Here is a 15,539-nt window from a genome sequence, read left to right on the forward strand (position 1 = left end):
TTTATTCCCTGTTTAAAGCCAGCTCAAAGGGTTGTTTACTTGTGATAGCCCCAGAGGTGTGGCAGCCTCACCTCGTGTTTCTCTTGGTTTCCTTGGCCTCAGCCTCCCAACGCCTTCAGATGGCAACACCACCCCTTCCTGCAGCTGTCAGGGGATATTTGCTAAGACAAATGTGAAAGGATGGAGAAGTATGGCTGGGTCAGAATTCAGCTAAGCTGCTGCTACACACACGCTTGGGACAGAAGCTCCATATTCACCACTGAGATGGAGCTGTGTAGTTCATTTAGATGAGCAGAGAGGGAAGCCAGGCTTGAAGCTGAAGCCTGGAGATGTGTACTGTGTGGAGAGACCACCTTGAAAGGTTATGTATGAAGATATAGGTGTCGAGGGCTGGATTTACCACTCGTGGTTCTTGAAATTGAGACCTTTGATTTGGCATTGTTTAATGCATCTCTGTATTCTCAGTCTGCCATGAACTGACTTAAAATCAGCACAATTCTGAGGTATAAAACAGACCTGAAATAAAAAACCCAATAAAATTCTCAAGAGATTGTGTCTCATCTTAGTCTTTAGTCAGAAATTATTCCCTCTGTGCAGTAGGTGTGGTCCATTACAGAGCTACAGAGGAACAGAAAAAGCTTTTCAAATATGAGCAGGAAGGGGTGGCCATACCATCCTGAGCGTTACATGCTGACAAACAGATCATTAGTTCCAGCTTCTGGAGTCAATTAAATATGGAAAATAATCTGTCTACTCATATAAAAAAAGAAACAGTAAGCAAGGGCATGCTTTGGAAACTTTGGGAAGTTGAAGTCACACTTGCAGTTTCTGAAGCCCTGATTCACAGTTCCTGAATGTGTGGGATTGCTGATGTGGTCAGAGATTTGACCCTTGGAGCATGACAGACAAGTCATCTCCTGGCTCTCTGATGAGGCTTGTCTTGCTTGTGCTGCATACTGGAAGCCTGGAAATTCCATGTTCCCAATGTATGGGGAGAGGAGAGGTGTCCCCATTTTGTGAATTCTTTTTTAAACACTTCCAAAGCTACGCAAGCCCTGGTTTCTATCTTACTTCTTCCTCACCACCCATCTTTCACATAGACCTTGCAGCAACATGCCAGTCTGTGCCTCCACTGCAGATGTCACCTAGCCCTTCCATGTCCTTGACAATGTCCAGGCTGTTCCCAAGCAATAGTCATCAAAGGAAGTCTTTATTTCCAGGGGCAGTTAAGTGACTAACCCAGGATCAAACAGTGGGTCAGTAGCAGAGGCAGGAACTGAAATCAGGTCTTCTGACTCAAGTTTCTCTTGGCTACAGCCTCTGAGTTACACAGCAGAATTCATTTGTGCTATAAGTTTCAGCAGCTGCTGAGACAAAACTACATTTTCTTTCCCTGAGATACCATATCTGTGTCATCCTGTTCTCTGCCTGCTAGGAACCAGCTTCTTAGCACTGGACTTTAAAAAGGGAAGGCAAGCAGGAGATGTTTCTAAGCAGTTACACTCTTTTGATCAATGAGAGAGGTGAGCCAGAGTGTGTTCCAGTGACCTCCTGCTATATAAAAGCTTGGCCTGCCTGACAAGACTTCTGGCTGCCGAGTTTCTGTGAGTCACAGCCTTTACTGCTTGGGTTTGATGCAGATTTTTACACCAGGCACTGCAGAATTGAGGTGGCCTCTCGAATATTTGCATTGCTTGGTAAGTGAGGGTATGACCGGGGGTGGATTCAGGAAATTCTGGCAAGGGCAAGCACAGCTGGTGTTAAGGTCTTTGCAGGGCTCCTTTGTGTGTGTGTATGTGTGTGTGTGTGTATATAGCAAAACAGCAAGGCCCCTGGATTTTTTTTCCAGCCAGGGTTCCTGGGAAAGGATGAGTAATCTGGAGATTTCCTGTTACTTTTGGAGTAAGGAATAAAAACACTGCCTTTTGGCGGAATCTTCTTGGATCTTCCACTATCCCAGTTTTTTCCTGAGTGGCACAGAAGTCTCCTCCCTGGACTCAGCTTTGTTTGTGGCAGCAACACGAGCTGTGCTGTGCAAACACTGTGCTCTGCCCTTGTTTGCCTGGACAGTGCAGGATCCAATTGGTACAATTCCTTTTGCCTCCTTGAGTCTGCTGCAGAAACTAAACTCCATGTAGGGCACGGGTACCTGTGGTCAAGCTGTGCCTGGCCTGGGATGCTGGGAGTGTTTCTCTTTCATGTCTGAGAGCATCAGCCCTGCCAGGGAGGGACTGTGTGACCACAGAGTGTTTGCACAGCACCTACCATGGCTGGGGTCAGGTTCATGACTGAGTCAGCTGGGTGCTGCTGCTGTGCAAATGAGTAAATAGGAATGACAGAATAAGTGTGGGGGTTTCCTGTTGGCGGAGGTAGAAAGGAGTGAGGTACTTCAACTCTGAAGTTATTACCATTTATTATTTCAATTGCAATACTCCCTGCAGGCTGCCTTCAGGGCCAAGGGCTGTGTCATGCAAGGTACGTGCAGACAGCAAAGGCAGAGCCATTCCCCACCCTGAACAAAGGTGTTCTCCAGCTGAGGCAAGTTGTTTGAGCCCTTTGAAAGCAGAGATTCAGGGGCTGGAGTGTAAAGCAAGGGGTGCTGTTGCAGCCAAGAGCCATACACAGGCAGTTTGGTCATCAGGTATATGTCCAAACACCTGCTGCTATTATTTCTGTATTCTTGTCCATCACTATTTGGCCACAACTTTCTCTAACTGGTATTTCTTGATGTGTGCTTAGCCATTTCATTTTCTAAGTGCTTTACAAATATTATGTAATTAGGAAAATAACCCTCTATTTGCGCAGGCAATTGCACAACCACATGTTCAAAATTCAGCTTTCAGAAATGCAGCCTCAACTGAAATTTCCTTATCTGCTCCTAACTCTCCCAGTTGCTCTTCCCAAAATTATTTTTCATCCCTGCAACCCCAAAACTGACTGTGAGGACGGTAATAAAATGAATACAGCCTGGGCAGATAAACTGCTCTCCTCTGCAATGTAAAGTGCAAGGTTGGTAAAAGAAAGTAAGGACTGGTAGGGAGTACATGTTTTAGATTCCTGTGTCGATCTGTTTGGTAAATATGATGGCTTTTAGTGGAAGGAAATCAGTGCAAAACAAACAGCCGCATCCCCCAGTGCCTGATCTCCAGCTGCTGCAGTAGAACCATGGGCTCAGAAACAGCCCAGTTGCTTCCCTTTCTCACAAGCTTTGCTGCTGGGGCTGGGGAAGGATTTATCCCTAGGACTGCCTATATGAAGTGGGAGCCGCTGACACAAGCTCAAGTATTTTCTCCCTACTAAAATCCAGGGTATTTTTGTTTTGTTTTCCCTTTATGTTTTTTCTCTTCTCCTCTCTCTCAAAGGTTAAATGGTTCCCACAGGGTGCAAGAAAGGGTTATTGAAAGCAGCAGGTCCACTTTTGAATATTGCACTTCTGGTAAATCTCTGATCCAGCATCTAGTGGTTAACCACTGATACAGGAAATGACATTTAACGTTTTATCACTCAGCCAGAAATGGAAGAACAAGGCAAGCCTGTATGTGGTGAAGATGGATCATTGCCTACTACCTACCCCTTAAAGGCATATCATGCCATTTAAAAGGAAATGTTTTTCAAGCAGGGACTTTTTCTCCCTCTTTGTGTACCTTTCTGCTTAGGGCAGACCAAAAACCTGGAAAACAAATCCCCTTCTTCCTCTTCCCGCCCCCCAGGTTTTGCCTGCTAAAATAGGGGTGATGGCCTTATAAACAGCTTAAATCCTCTTTCCTGCTCTTTTGTATTTTTTGGAAGTGTATCCCAGGCCCTGGAGGAAGCTGGGGGCGGGGTGGGGGGAAGCGGGGTGGCGAGTAACCGGTGATAATGGAAAATTAGTGCTTCAGTAGGTGGCACTCGCTGCCCTGACTCGGGGCTCAGCTCTCCCGGGCACGATGTGCTGCTGCCTTTAGTCCAGGCAGTCCTGAGCAAACGTGCTAAAGCGGCAAAGGAAGAAAACAGTTTAAAAAAAAAAATCACAAGATAAATTGCTGTGGGTTATTGATTTCCGTGTCGCTGCATTGGTTTTTGGTTTACAGCAGCGAGCACCCGCCTGTTGTCACCACGGCAGCCGTGCTTTCTGCTAAAACTTGGTCTGATTGCCAAGTGCATATTCAGGAAGCAAGCTCAGAAATTCAATGCTTGTGTACAGTTCAACTAAAATTCAAAAGGCTGTCAGATCTGCCTATATAAATTCTAACAGTTTCACATGTTTTCCTCATACATGCTGGAGTGGAAAAAAACGAAACAACAAAACAAAACAAAACAAAACAACACAACAAAAAGATGCAGCATAGCACTTTCCTCCAGCAAATAGGATATGTGGGCAAGCACTTTGATTTTTTCAGCTGTTCCAGAGGCCATTTTCACCTAATGACATAGTGTGAGATGTTTTCCAAAGAGTGAACTTCACAGATTGCCAAAACTTTCCTGGAAGTGAGCACAAAAATGCATTAGAAAGCAACATATTAAAGGTAGACCATCTCTCCTGATCTGTGGGGCTGCATAACATGATTTTCACATGCCCAAGAGCCAAAAGAAGCAAATTCTTCAGAAAGCCAGTGAGTGGTGGAAGTAGCAGAGTCCTTCATGAGGAGTTCAAAGGCTATGGATGAAGGCAGCTCTCCAGAAGTCCTGCTGTTCTCTGGCTTGGCTGGAAGTAAAGCTGGATGTTGGGGTGAGCATTTAGATGCTGGAAAGCTGGCTTGCTCAGTCCTGCAGCAAGGATCTTGGATACCATCAGCCGGAATCTACCAGCACAGCTTTCCTGTAGCTGAAACACTGGCTCACTCAAAGTGTTTGAAAGCCATTTTTGTAGCACCACACTGGTAGCTCAGGCAGAGAAAATCGAATTGTGCACAACATAGAGACAAGTTCATATTTGTGTTCAGGTGGGTCTGATGTGTACTGGAAATGGGGAGTAAGGATCTGTCAGCTGGCATCAAAAATCAGGGAAGTGTAGTTGTAGTTCTCACCACACTCACTCTTCACTTACAGTGTTCATTCTTCAGCATCCTGCTTATTTTTCCAGTTGTGGAAATCTACTTAATACAGATTGAAAAGTGAGAAAGCTGTGCAAGCTGCTTGGAGCATGTGGATAAGGGCTCTGCAGAAGCACACATGCACCATCCACAGAGTGAAGATGCACATGCATGAAACCAGATTCTCAGCCCTTAAGGCTGCATATTTTTGAAACTGTTATGATGTATTTTGTGCAGCTGGAATCCCACCATGCCCAGGCAGCCTCATGTCTGTGGAATACTCAGCTCTCCAGCCTTGCAAAAGTAGTAGGACACGGGTCCTGCCAGAAAATCTACAGAGACTTGAGCAGGTCTTTGACCCTTCTGAATGTTTGCCAGCAAACAGTGACTGTCAGGATCAGAGCCTTGAGCTACACCTTGGGAAGTGCTAGTGTTTATCTCTGCACATGATTGCACGCAATTACTTGCTAGGAATATGTTCTTTGAAGAAAGATCTGGAGCTGGATCCTTCCTTCTCTCATTGTGACTCTGCCAGCTGCCGTCCCCAAAGCTATTTTTAATCAGACAAGCTTCTCCATTCCTGCCAAAAAAACCTCGTAACAATTAATAACAATAAAATGAAGGCAGCCTGGATAAATTAATTGTGCTGGCTCTATAAACCAGCAGCTCAGGAAGATCAGTGCTGCATTGTTAATGTGCTGTCTTCCATTTTAGTGTAGCCTTGGTCTCCTGGTTCACACTTGGTTGTGCTGCTGGTCTCCATGCTGCCTGTGGCAGGTAGGCTGGCAGATGGGCACCACCACAGCAGGCTGCTTTGGTTTGCCTTGTGTGGATGTGAGGGGGGTGTGAATGATCCCCTTTAGGTGCCAGCCCTGTTGCATGACGGTTCATTATTTCTGATGACACAGAGCTGTACCCAAGGCAGGCCCGGTGCTTGGGTTAACTCCCGGGCCTGTCATGTCACAGCCTCTGGTGTGATAATTTGCCTGCAGGCACGTGTGTCCCTGTGCTGTGATCCTGTCAGAAGCTGGGCTCTGTTGGGCTGGATTAGAGTGTGGACAGGAGGCCTCCAAGGACAGGCTGCCACCTGGAAGTCACTGCAGGCAGTGATGCCATTAAGCAGGAGGTGGTACTCTGTGCTCTGCCAGAGGGACCCCATGCCATGCTGCACTGCTACTGGAGGCTTGCTTGCCTGGTACAAGCTGTTGTTGCTTCAACCACATGCGGTAACAAAACATTTCCTGGAAGTTTTCTCTAGGGAAAAAAAAAAGGAAAAATAAAAAAAAGGGGGGGAAAAGCCAACCAAACAAACACAGGGGCAAAAGTCCAAAGGTACTGCCCTGCCCAAGTCTCAGGCTGGGTATCTGTATTTGGTTTTCTTCTTCCTGCTGAACAATGTATTTCTCCTCAACCCTGGCTCCAAACTGTTAATAATATTGCTCTTCAGCTGTTATTTCCTACTCCAGAGCTGGAGGCCTTCTTTGATGAGGGAGACAGTTTTAAGGAAGGAAAGATAAATAGGAAACGGAAAACAAAGGGGGAAAGATAGAGAAAAAGTAGATAAGCAAACAACCCCCACTACTTCCAGCATAAAACCTGTCCCTCAGAAGAGCATGTCTGCTTCACAAACAGCAAGGATAGCTTTCCCAGGCCCTGTAGGATGGCACATTCATCTTCTGGGGCAAAAACACTGAAACTGCTCCATCAACTCCTCAGCAGCAAGGACACTGCAGAGATCACTGAGAGGAAAAGAATGTGAAAGCAGAAACAACAGGCCTGAGGAGGGCCCAGTTAGCCATGGGGAAAGAGAAGGAGAAAGCTGGCTCCTATTTCTCTTGCCTGCTGATCTCACATCATTAGGATCCATTTCTAAAGTGTGCCTGTGAAACTAAACTGAAAGTGGTGTAATTTCTGAAATTGCTGGCAGTAGCCATCTCCCTTTAAAAACCTGTTGGGCACACCATGAGGCAGCACATGGTGAGAGCCTCTTGCAAGCCCAGCCTCCCCAGCTCCAAGACTTGCACAACAGAAGGGAATACACATTTTTCACAGATAGTTTATTTTCCACCAAAAAATCCCCAACAAAACAAAAACCTCAAAACCCCTTGACACTATTTTGTGCTTCTTTCTGAAGAATAATTGCCAACGCAATATTCACAAGACCCTGGGAGATGATAAAAGTGAGTGGCCAGCTGAGAGTAACAGTGGTCATCAAATAGGCTACTGCAAGCCAAAACAGCAAAAATTCCTCAGCAAAAATAGCCTGCCAGCTAGGGAAGCAGCTAACTCTGAAACTCTTACTTTGCTCACCTACCTAGGGTTTCTTGCTGTCATCTATGACACAAGTACAGATCTATTTTGGGCAGTGGTTTTAATGTAAGGGAGTGAACATCCAGATATTTCCCACTGGAAGTGTATTGCTGTGAATGTTAAAAATGAGCTGCTTCTCGTGGGCCACTCTGAAACTATCCATGGACATTTCCCAGCCTCTGCCAGATAACAACTACTGAGATGGGGTTGTAAGGATTTTAAGATCTAGTGTCAAGATAATTATCCTGAAGCATGGTCTCTACAAGTTAAGGTGCTGAGCACAAAGATGTGCCAAACTGGCTGAGTTCTCTGCTTATATGTGCCAGATGGATTTGTATTGGTAAGCTGGTGCTCCAGAAAGGCAGAAATGGATATGCAATTTTCTTCCCTGATGTGCAGCTTCTTCCCTGGATATGCAATCTCCTACACTAAACACTTTGATAGTTGGTGTCATCCTTCAGCAGAGGTGCTGAGAAGACCTCAAGATACTGATCTCAAAAGGAAGGTGACATGACTAAGGTTGTCTATATGTTTTAAGAGATGAAAATGGGGGTTTTTATTATGGGAGTGGTGGAAGGCAAGCTGCTCTCATTTTGCCTCAAGTGCTTTGCACAACTGGTGCTGCAGCGAGCTCTGCACACACAGAGAGATGCTGTTGACGTCACTGTGCAGGCTTTCTCTGTGTAGCTGCACATCACGTCTCCTTTGGAGAGTCTCAGCTCCTGCTGTCAGGTGAGGAATTCACACCATCCCCATTCAAATTAGTCCCAGATGGTCTTCTCAGCCCTGAAGTCAAGGCCAGCCTGCAACACCAGGCCTGGGAGTATGGTGGTCTGACAACAGTGTGGAGTGGGTGTGTAAGCACAGAGTACAGGGTTCAGGGACAAAGTCAGGCTGACTTATCGTGTTCTGCAGGGAACACCCAAGCTTTATTCCTAAACTTGGTATTGTAAATTTTTGGGAATAAACTCTACCAACATGAGTGTCCTTGTGCTGTTGGAATTGGCAATGGTGGTGGCTTTCCACTGTGAAAAAGTGTAAGCAGCACCCCAGTGAAATCCATGGGTGATCTTGTGGTTGTTGTGTATTTGCTTAAACACTGCATGAGCCCTTTAGTGATGGTTTGGATTTTAGAAAACAAGCAGAGAAGTAGAGGAGGAATAGAGGTAGATCTTAGGGCTGTGCATTGCGTGTTGTGCAAATGTAATCTTCCACTGCAGATATGTAAGTGTTCTGATGGTTTGCGTAATTATATTTCCAATTTTTTTTTTTTTTTTTTGTATGAAGTGAAAAACACATCAGTGCTGCTCTGGGAAAGACTGTGAATACCCTTATAAACAGGAAAGTGATATGAAGCAATTCAAGAGAGAGTAAAGAATGTCTGGAAAACAACAATACAAGTTCCAACTTGGAGAAATGCAAACTGGAGAAAAACAACTTGAAACTCAAATATGCAGCAGGAATAAATTGTGTTGAGGAGATCTAGGAATGATAGCAGCTAGCTGATTGGAAGTGGTATTTCTTAAGCTGCAGAAGTGGGCAATGTGTGGGAAGGCACCCTCTTACATGTGGGAAGGCAGAGCATGTGGAATATTGCCCTGAGTCCTGCCTATTACACTTCTAGGCAGACAGAGGCATGCTGGAGGGGATTCAAGAACAGCAACCAAAAAAACAGGGGGGATGTTGTCTGTGAATATGCCATCCCTAATATTTTCTCAATGAAGTAGTCAGAAGATGACAAAGAGGGAATGTGGTAACTGTCACTAATGTTAGAAAAAAGTAAATGCTTAACAGATTTACTTAAGGATGTATGCAAGGGGATAATCAGGAGTAATGGGAGTGCTCCTATAAAAGGAACATTGAACTGAATCCCAGGAATCTCCTCGATGGAGACATGTGCAATGCCTTCCAAGGAAGTGGTGGAAACTTCATTCCTTGGGGACACCTAACACTTGACCACACCAAGTGCTAGGAAGTTTATTAGGGGAAATGACTGCATTGGATAAGCGGGGGAAGTATGACACAAAAGATCACTTTCAATTTATCTGAATGTATGATATGAATGGGAAAATATGTACCAGGATGTTTGTGATTTCCACATTTAGCAGGCTTAAGATGCCTTTCATTTATAGTAATGAGGGACCAATTTTTTTCCCCAAAAAGTTCATCTTTTTTCCGCTTTACCAACTGTAACATTCCTGATTTGTGCTGTGAAGCAATAACCTTAGAGCACAGAGGATTGGGAGGCTTTTTCTCAGAATAAACAACAGTTTTGTCAGAAAACCTCAGTTTCTGGATGGGTGATGCCAAAACGTCGGGTGGAAGGTAGTCATGTTGAATTCGTGGGTGTCACCTCAGTATGATGTTCCCTCACTGGGAAGCAGCTCGGCATTCTTCATGGAGGCACCTTCCTTTTATAAGTTCCCACGTAGGTTGTAGGAGCCACTTGCATTTGCCATCAAAATTGGCCGCCAGAATGTGAGTTGCCCTGGTTGTTTAATTGGAATGCTTAAAAGCGCTGCTGTCCCTCCAAAAAGACAAACAGAAAGTTATACACGCAACAAAAAAATGAGTTTATGGCCACAATATTTTGCGAGGTACGCTCCTCCCATCTATGGAAGCGCTTCCCCATCCCGCCGGGTGCGCAGCAAGCGCCGCATTCCTGTGCGCTCCGAAGGCTTTCAGCGTTGCCTAGGTATTCACAGGAGATCAGGTGGGCAAGCCGTAGCTTCAGAGCAATAGAAGCTAACCAGAGACAGTGAAAAAAGATAGAAGTGTACATCTGGCTGTGCTGCAAACCTCGAGCAGCTCCTCCAGAGGTGTCCTTTTGCTGCAGCTCTGGGTTTACCCTGTGCTCATTAGCCTTGACAGTCTCTCTTGACAGCGTGCCCTCTCTATAATCTAAAGCTGTGCTTGGGAGATAAGGGCTTTGTGTACTGGTTATAAACAGCGAGGCTGGAGTGGAAATTCACAGGGCTGGAAGTCAGAGAGCAGCTTTGCAGCTACATTGAGAAAGCCTCAGAAAGGGTGAAAGCTCCTCTCTGCACATTCAAAGCAGCTTCTCCTCCAGTCTCTCACAGGGCATTTGTTTGTGCTTTGTGTTCTGCCCCCACCTACACAAGTCCTTGTGCTGAAAGGTTTTTCTTGTTTTATTCTGGAGTCACTTTGGATGCATTGTCCTCTCCCAAGTGCTTTGTACTTTTGACAAAGAAAGGTGCTTGTATAACATTACTGAGGGGGGAGGGAGAATAACGGGATTGGAGGAAAACCACTTACTTTGGGAAAGTTTAAAAATCTAGTTTTATTTTGTGTCTCAGAACAAAGGCGGATTTTCTCTTGAAATGTCCATAGTTCCATTGTATTTGTCTTCTTGCACCTCTTTGGCTCTTGATTAGTTTGGAAAATTTCCATGTTTATTCACTATGAGAGTACTTAGAGCCCTCCCACCACCATTCTTGCCCTGCATATTATCAGATCTTAGGGAAAAGCTGGACTTGGCAAGTTCGTCTTCATTAAAAGAAAAAGGAAAATCTAACACTTGTAGGTGGGTGAAATGAATAGAGCTGCAAATGGTTCTCAGTAAAGGATAGATGGGGGTTTGGTAAGAGAATATTGTTTAATAGTCTTGGAAATAATCTAAATATATAGCAATAAGAATAAAGACATCAGCTGTGAAAGGGTGCACAGCTTCTGAGCTTCCTACCTTCCTGTCCTCCAGCTTTTGTGTTGTCCCAGACTAATAATCCTTTTTACTCACCCACCTGCTTGGTAGTTTTCAGTGGGCTTGTCAAGGCAAACAAGGTGAAAAACATGGGAAGCTAAAAAATAGGTTTCTAACCATTATCCTGTTTAGAGCAATATTTTATGACTCTGAAGTGGATGCAGGACCTTACTCCATTCAGCTCTGTCCTCAGTGAGCACATACTAAGTGTTACAAGAGCAGCTGTAGCCCAGGACCTGGTGGGGACATAGGAAATCAAGCAGAGGAAATATCAGAGGTGCACCAGGTCTACAGATGGTCTCTGGAGATCCCCAGAGTGAGGAATTGAAATAGCAAGCTTTTCATCTTTGATTCTGTGTTCTTACTGGACTCCAGCATCCAAACTGTTTTCCATTCCTGAGGTTTCTGTGTGTCATCTCTCAAATCCAGCATCTCCTTGTCTGTCTGCCAACACAATGAAAACCTAGACCTCGGCATCTTGGTATGGCCACTCTTCCTTCACTTTTACTGAAGCATCCTGGGTGCCAGCAACATTGATTGTCTCAAGTCTCCTAAACAAAAACAGCAACAACCTCTTTTTTGGCTCCTTGCTTTGACCACTCAATTTCTCATCTCTTTGCTTCCTTTTGTTGGATGACTCCCCCCCAGTTTTGCTGGCCCTACCCTTCTTGCCAAGTAAATCTATCCCCCAGGGACCTTTTGCAAAGGTGACCTGGCTGTCACATCCCAGAACCCCATTCTGGCTGGGACACATTCCTTCCAGGTGTCATCAAAAACATTCTCCTCTCCTTTAGATCTGTGAAAAGCTGCCATTCCCCACACTCCACCAGCATCTACCACGTATATCAGGAGCTGAGGCTGCCTGGTCAGTGTCAAATATTGTCCTTGTGTTATTGATATTATGTCCTTCCCTCTCTCCTTCAGATGAACCTAAATAAAAGTGAGATTGTGCAGAGGATATTCATGTGACTTCATTAATTTCAGGTTACTAAATCAGGTGAAGTCAGTTAGGTTCCCTACAGAGTCAATAAAGGAAGACAATATCTAATAAACCTCCTAAGTTGTCCTACCCTTCTCCACCGATTGCATAAGGAGCTTATTTATTTAACTTAGGTAACAAATATATCCCCCTGAGGATAATAATAAAAATATCACCCTTCCTCTCTTCTTCTTCCAGAATGCCCAGCTCCTTCTCTGGGAAAGAAAGTGTTGGGGAATTATGTGTGTAGTAAAGAAAGGCAGGAACAGGGAGCAAGGAGGAGAGAAACTGAGGAGAGATGGGAATGAGAGAACGGGGTGATGTGAAAGGAAGAACAGGAAATGAGATGGGGCAGTTGAAAGGATCCTCAGGAACAAAAAATTTAAGAGGTGGAAGTGGAGGAAAGATAACTGCAGAAGAGACACTGAAGGAAGAGAGCAGGAAGAGGCAATATGATGCTTATCAGAGAAGTGTGAGTAGGCAGGCAGGAAGCAGCCACCAGGAAGGCAAGTACATTCAAAGTGATACCAAATGTGAGTCTGGAGTAGAAGGGCCAGCTGTGATACTAAAAAAAGCCTGAGAAGGGAAGGAAAGGGGAAGAGGAAAGGGAAGGGGAATAGGAAGGGGAAGGAGAATGAAAGATAGTGAGTTCAGGAAACAAATTCTTACAAACTTTTAAGGAATGACACTGTGCCAGAGGAAGGTTAGGTTGAAACCAATGACAGAAATGGTCAGACAGTAAAAAAAAAAGCAGCAGTAAGTGGGGGAAAAATGAACAGAGGAAAGGCACTAAAAGGAGAGTAAGCACAGAAACCAAGGGTCTTGGCTTATTGTCTTGGAGTCTTTCCAGGGACTTTAATGGGAGCAGATTTGGGCCTGGAGCATTTGAAATGAATGTTACACAGACTTTAGCCAGAAGTTTTTCTCATAACTCCTATGTAAAAATTATGTATCTTCAAAGCTTTTGTGGATCTGTATGTATGCAACCCTAACCCTACCAATCCCTGCACTACAAAATCCCAGATGATTGCTGCACCCCCTGGGGACTTAATAGGATTTGAGCTCTCCAAGTATGTAAACACTAACTGTTTGGGTTGGACTATGCCACTGCAAATAGAACCACTGACCTACAAAGTACAGCAGCTTAACCTGTAAAATAGATACAGGTGTCATAAAGTGTCACAGAGGTGGACCCAAGACTACTTGGTGTCCATGCAAAGCAGCAGCTTCCAGCTGGAATGGTCCCTGTACTTTCTTACAGAATTTCTGATCTGTGATTTTGGAAGGCTGTTCTCTGCCAGACTGTTTTTGCCCTTTTTTTCCTTCATCCCCTTTCTTCCTAAGGAATGACCACAGTGCCTCTGAAAGTAAACAAAGCGCAGGACAGGTTTGGCAGGACCTTTCAAAAGGAAAATATTCCCACTCCATCTGAGTGGTTATGAATAATGATCTCCATAGCACATTTAGTTCAGACTTCAAAGCTGTTGTCACTGAGGTTGTGTCAAAGTTGATTTGAAACGCAGACTGACAAAATGAAAGCACTCACAGGAAATACAATTCTTGCCCAGAACAGATTGTCAGAATACCTGTGGCCACCTGGGTTAAGCTGCTTTTATAAATGATCTGATTTCTCTGCTGAACACCCCCTACTGGCTTTCTGTCCATCATTGCTCTTCCACAGGGAAGTGTGGCTTTTAATGCTGCCTTCGAGAAAGACAAAGGGTGCAAATCCACTGAGCATCTTCAGAAATGGTCCCTCTGCAGCATCATCAGCACCTGGCACTGCTGCCCCAGGCATCGCAGTTTCGATGTGATGACTTTTCCCTGGGCTGCAGTAATTTGACTGCTATCAAGCTGTGTTTGATGAAGATCAGAGCTGAAAACAAGGCTAGATGAAATCTGCTTGGCTAATTTGTGTACCTCACCCTCTGTAAGCACTCAGCCTCTCACCCTTTGTCCTCCTCCTAAGAAGAGAGCACTTGCTGAACCGAGATATCTCACCCTGCTCTGAGGCCAGGGTGATGAATATGAAACGAAAAGCACATGAATGCAGGCACCCAGCAGCCGTGGACAGAACCCAGTCACTGTCAGGCTGTTAGCATGTTGTGCTCCTTGGGAATGACATTGCGCCTTCCAAGCTCTGGCAATGTGTGCTCCTTCTCCAAACCAAATAGAAATAGCTCCATCCACTTGAACAAACCCCTCCAGAAGGCAAAAATCCACAGGTAGATGCTGCAGACAATTGATGCAGAATGTTCTGGAGTCCATCTTGCTGTCAGAAAACAGGAAGCGCTTTTTTTCTCCCTCTTTTGGCCACAGATTGATGGCACTTTGTCTGCATTTACCTCCTTTTGCTGTTGCTTTCTGGCAGTGATGATCCTAGGGCTGCAGACTGCAGTACCTACCCATGGACAGAATAGGTTCTTGTTCAACTTATGTGCGTGTCTGCTCTTTGGTGAGACCTCCAAGTGTCTCCTATGAACTGACTGCTTTTGTGTTTGGGTGTGTGTATACACACATATGTGGCCATGTAAGATGGGTGTGGACCAATTTTAGTGCCTCTAGACTCTAGAAAAAATGGCCCAGATCAGGTTGATTTAAAACAACACAACACAACACAACACAACACAAAACAAAACAAAACAAAACAAAACAAAACAAAACAAAACAAAACAAAACAAAACAAAACAAAACCAAGAGAGAGGACAACAGAGTAAATTTTCTCTCCACAATTCCAAGAGGGGTTTTGCGGGATTTTTGTAGAGGTAAAAATTGGGTTGAATTCTGTCAGGAGCTGCTGAGGCTGAAATCTGCTTTTGTCTCAGAGGCCACCTCAGATGAGAGGTGCAGACCCAGATTCTGGAAAAATGCACATGCCTCTGCTTTTGGATGCCAGCAACCTGTTTTTGCAGAGGCACTGAGTTGTTTTTTTGATCTCAGTAGGAGTTCTGGGTGCATTAATGCTCATGCAAATCAGGCTGCGGGTATCTGAAGTCGGGCAGCCAAAAGCACAGGCGCCCCAAATTTTCAGGCTGCTTATTAAATAATCACAACTCAAAAACTTCTCTACATTTAATTTTCCCATGCTGATAATACTGTGACTCTAAAATGTTCTTCAAATGGACCCTGGGATGAGAGTTAAGCATTCATTTAGCTGGATAAAAAGGATCCTTGTCAGTGACAGCTATACTTACTGTATTACAGGAAAATGTATATCAAAAGATCTAAAGTTTTCTTCTTATTCTCCTTGCCCATCCTAAGTCCCTGGATATATTGAATAAATTCTCTGTGGTCCTGGTTGTGCACACCAGAAATAGTAGTCTTGAAGGTGTGCTATGAGCTGTTATTAGTGCAACACCCAGTAGGGAGGTGGTCATAGTTTTCTCAGTGGCTAAGGTGAATGTTTTTGGGAGAAGTGCTGGTTCAAGGCAAAGAAGATCCTTTCCGCCTTGAAAAACACAAAAAGAAAGCCAAGGATTTTTTTAATCTTGAAATGTTATACTTGACGCAAAGTGAT

General features: G+C 44.6%; 1 long non-coding RNA gene across 1 annotated transcript in view; it reads left to right on the forward strand.

Moving 5' to 3' along the window:
• The first annotated feature begins 1,608 nt into the window (after window positions 1-1,608).
• LOC130266536 (uncharacterized) overlaps window positions 1,609-15,539 on the forward strand; it is a 44,888-nt gene continuing 30,957 nt past the window's right edge. The window contains exon 1 of the long non-coding RNA XR_008842914.1: window positions 1,609-1,697. This is a non-coding gene — a long non-coding RNA (uncharacterized LOC130266536). The remainder of the gene's footprint in view (window positions 1,698-15,539) is intronic.

The sequence above is a fragment of the Oenanthe melanoleuca genome, chromosome 1A (assembly GCF_029582105.1).
Source record: "Oenanthe melanoleuca isolate GR-GAL-2019-014 chromosome 1A, OMel1.0, whole genome shotgun sequence".
Lineage (NCBI taxonomy): Eukaryota > Metazoa > Chordata > Aves > Passeriformes > Muscicapidae > Oenanthe > Oenanthe melanoleuca.